Here is a 4,921-nt window from a genome sequence, read left to right on the forward strand (position 1 = left end):
GCCCCAAGGTGTAATATTTGACCACTAGATAGCACTGTGTTGTCTGGTACGAGCGAGGGCTAGTGATACAGCGCAAAGTGTGGCGACAAGATGCCGGACCAACATGGCGCCCATCCAAGAAGAGATTCCAGGGTGAAAAAGAAATGCAAAGCAGAAAGATGCCAGATAATCATGTCAGCTACTTTCCAAAAAGCATCGTGTTTTGTAACATAGAAAAAAATTATTGAATAAAGATTATTATGAAAAGGGAACATATATATTATTGTGCCTTTATTTTTATTATTATCCTAATTGTTTTTGGTTTTTAAACGGAAGCTTTACCCCCTAACTAAGTAGCGCTAAATAACATACGATGTTTTACTTTTGTGTTTTTTTTCTTAAAACTTTGAGGGATTTGTTGAATCACCAATTCTAAATATGTTATGAAAGATTTATAAACACATTTATTTGAATAAAATCGTATAGTCATCGCTTCCGTTTGAGCATTCTCATGACTTTGTGCAGCAAGGCACAGGTAAATTTTGATCATCAAGAATGAAACCGCATAAAAGATTAGCCAAGAATTAATTTTTGTTTTTCACAGACAAGTAACCTCAAACATAATTGCCCAATCTATTTCCAAGTCATCATTCCCATCAGTGATGTCAACGACTGTGTACAAAAGTCCTTTTGGGAATTGTGAGTGTGCGGTGGATGTTGTTGTAACATGTTGCACGCCTCAAGTCCCCCTTTTGTCCGCTGATTCACAAAAGAGCAGATTTGGGAGTTGAGTCACAAACTGCGCGATATTTCAGGACGATGACTCACTCGTCTGCGCCGATGTGAGCTGCAGAAGGCTGCAGGAAGCCACATGCGCACGAAAACAACACGTCGTGGAGTTGGTTTGAAGATGCTTTGATTTGTGACTTTTCAAGCATTTGCGGTTTTTGGGTGCGAACTTTTTCTATACATTGCTGTCAGCCTTTTACCTAAAGAGAATGCGCGTAACCAGGCCGTTTTTGGGGGGTGCTTAACAGGGGGGATTTTAGGTTCAGAGCTTTGGGGGTGCTGAGCCATTCAGAGTGTCTGGTTAAAAACTTTTTAAATTTCATTTAAAGTGATAAAACACGTGAAATTAAATTATAATATTTATATTAAAATATTATTCCCGAGGCTTTTTTTTTTATAATTTTGAAGTTCGTTTTAAGGCCGTGTTTATTAATTGACCGTTGCTTTTTTAATTGACTTATGGCACTCTAGGTCAGGGGTCGGGAACCTTTTTGACTCAAAGAGCCATAAAAGCAAAAAATATTAATTTTATTTTGGGAAAGAGCCACACCATATATTATGAGACAAATGTACTAAATTGCTAAACCTGCGCCCCAGACAAAAGCTTAGTCTTCAGCACATTTATTTTTGATGATTTGATAAAAATTATGAAAAGAGAATAATGCCAGAGCCCCTGTCCCAAAATCAACAAACATACCACTTTAAACTTGTCTCTTTCTTGCAATTACTCAAGACCGGTTAAACTCCTTTTGACCCTTTTTTTCATACATATTGGTTTCAAAACCAGATGCAAGCATTTATTTTGTAAAAACGTCACAACATTCTGAGAATAGGGAGCCTTATGTGCTTACCTTTGGCGAGAGATGGGAGGGAATGCTTGTACTTTTTGCATAGCTCCACCCATCCCTCCCACTCACCCAATCAAATGACTAAGTTCTCTTCCGGTGTTTTGGCGTATTTACAGTTCTGTGGATTCATCATAAAGTATCTGAACACTGAACACAGATTATATAGTGAACTTTTAAATAAAGGATTCTTTAGCGTTGTACAGCCAAAACTAGTTTTTTTTTCCCCCCCTTTTTTGTGTGACACCTTGACTGTAAATTGTAGTGAAAAACGTGCCCTATATATACTGCGAAGTGTTACCTTTCGCATTCAGTTTTGGTTTGGCTTTACGTGTACCTGAATAGCATAGTCATTCCCGGTTTTGAACAAGATGGAGAAATTTTGCATGCAATCAAATTGGTCTCTGAGCCACAGATACTCATAGAAAGAGCCATATATGGCTCGCGAGCCATAGGTTCCCGACCCCTGCTCTAGGTCTTCCATATACCGTAAATTCGGGAAATGTTGTGGTTTATTGCAGTGTTTTTCAACCCTTTTTGAACCAAGGTACACTTTTATTTATAAAAAGGTTCCGTGGCACACCATCCGTCGAAAATGTTTGAAAATGAAGTTATGTCAAATATTTCACTGTACTACCTCATAAGAAGATAATTAATTAGTATATAAAAATAAGAAAATATGTTTGTCTTTTTTACAGTGCAATCTTAAACCGCTTTGTTAAACAAATTAAGTTATTAAATGTACTGTGCTACCTCATGAGCAGATAATCAGTAGATAAAAAGTATAAAAATCTACTGCAACCCACTGATATGGATGACTACTACAGTTCCTCGTCTGAACAAAGCAAAAATACTGAATAATGGCTTGAATTTTTGGAAAGATAAAATTGGGCGAATTCTAGCGGTGCACCAGACAAGGTCTCACGGAACACTCGTGTGCTTCGGCACCATGGTTGAAAAACACTGGTTTATTGTACGTGAAACGTGTGTAATAATAACTTGTTTGAAATTCCTGCTGAAATGTTTGTATAGCGAAGTCGGTGTACTAGTGTCCTGCAATGACGAGTCCAACAGCGCCATCTGCTGGTATGGGGAAAGGTAAGGTGAAGTGATTTTGATTTTATGACCAAAATCCGGATATTGTTAGCAGTCTCCAGCGCGCTGCTAACGGTAAACCACGATTTTTTGGTGCTTCCCAAAAGTTTATTAACATTAAAACTCAACTGACAAATCTTGCAGCATACAGTAATATGTTGAAAGCCAGTGGAGGTGCTAATCACATGCTGTGTGTGTGTGAGGATGCTGTGTCGCTCATTGCAGCAACTGAAATAAAAGCCTTTTCATCCAGTCCAGCCCGAATGTGGATCCTTGGTGGGACGGGTACACCGCGGTTACATACGTAGCAGTAATTTTTCCCCGTACCAAAATTGTTATACGGTGTTCTCAATTTGAAATAAGGAAAAACGAACAAAATACGTGGAAAAAGTACACGTCGACAGGTATGGGTTTGTGAAACATTTTGGGTAATGGTTAACATACATGTCAAGCTCCAGGGCTCCATGCCCTTACAAACTGTCGTATTTTCCCTTACAAAATAATCTTACGCAATATTTTTTTCCAAACCTGTTTATTTATAGATAGATAGATAGATACTTTGTTCATCCCCGAAGGGAAATTCACATTTCCAGCAGCATCCCTGAGCTGAGAACAATCGAAAATAACACGGGAGCTGCTGGAGTGGCTGCCATTCGTGACGGCGCCGGAAGAAAAGATTCAATTTGAATCATGTACAAACAAACAAAATATTCATGTTTCAATAAGTGGAGTGTTAATAAAATGGGGGGAAAATTATGTAGTTTAACATGTTATATTGTACATGTGTTTCGTTATATCATATATATTGTTAATAAACATTTTGTAGTGAGATACTGAGTTGCTCGACATGAATGAGGTTTATTATTAAAAAAAACTTCAAAAATGAAGTCACTTGGACGTTCACTGTAGAAGGAAAAAAATACATGCAAATATAATTAAGTAGAATGATACATTTTCTTATTCAAATTATTAATTCATTTTCTGGATTAAATTATTGTTGGTAATATACGGCAGTTATGAGGACATGAGATCAAACCTCCTGTGTGGAGTTTGCATGTTCTCCCCATGCTTGCGTGGGTTTTCTCCGGGCACTTCCCACATTCCAAAAACATGCATGTAAGGTTGATCGGTCGGAATTGTCCCTAGGTGTGAATGAGCGAGCGAGTTGTCTGTCCCTGTGTGCCCTGCGACTGGCTGGCAGCCAGTTGAGGGTGTCCCCTGCCCACTGCCCGAAGATAACTGGGATGGGCTCCAGCACCCCCGCGACACTACTGAGGATAAGCGGTACAGATAATGGATGGATGGATATACTGATTAAAAGGATAACCACAAACCTGTGCTTTTTTCATTTTCTTCTTTTATACTTCATTTTTTTCTTAACTTCTTTATACAACATAGATTCGTAATAGAATGCATCAAAGCAAGTGAGCAGTTTGATAACCTTCTCTCTTTGATGTTGTAATGTAGGCCTACTGCTCTGCTTTCGCCTTGTTCGCGTGTGCTCTGAATGATGCATGATGGGAAATCCCAAGGTGGCAGACGCATGCGCACAGTAGCATCAAATCGCTCGCTTCATTTGCAAGGAGAAAAAAAACGATACCGAAATAGAGGCTACCGCGGCGAACATGTTTGACTTGATTGATTTGCCGTTTCGTGGTAGTCGGTGTATACCGGATGGTACCCATAATTGACAAATTGGCGTTTTTCCGTAAAGATTCTCTTGTACGTCGTACACGTCTTAAAATGCATAATAAACGTACTTTGTACAGCAAAAACGTACAGGTTGACAGGTATGGGTTAATGCGACGAATTACAAGTTTGAAATTTGCTCGACTTAACGTCACTGTTACAGTATTGCTGAAAATGATTTGACAAAGTAAAAATAAAAAGGGCGAAAAAACATGTAAACATTTTTAACCAGCTAATAGTGTTAATATGGGTGAGTGGGTAAATCTTTTAACCACGACAGTCGTTTGGGGCACAATTTCCTGTGGTGTGTCTTGGGCAAGCACAGCCTTGTGGCACCCACCCATGTCAGGCCAACATGTTTCCACCGGGTCTCGAACCGAGGAGCTTTCGCGTGTTGGGTGAATGTGCCATTCACAAAGTCCATCGAACGTTATCACTGGTTTTCTAATACATGTCTCCACTTTGTGACCATCCACACAAACAGTAGTTGGTTATCTTGTTTATGGAAGAGAAACGTCAAGACA

The sequence above is a fragment of the Urocampus carinirostris genome, chromosome 2 (assembly GCF_059441175.1).
Source record: "Urocampus carinirostris isolate Australia breed hairy pipefish chromosome 2, RoL_Ucar_1.0, whole genome shotgun sequence".
NCBI lineage: Eukaryota > Metazoa > Chordata > Actinopteri > Syngnathiformes > Syngnathidae > Urocampus > Urocampus carinirostris.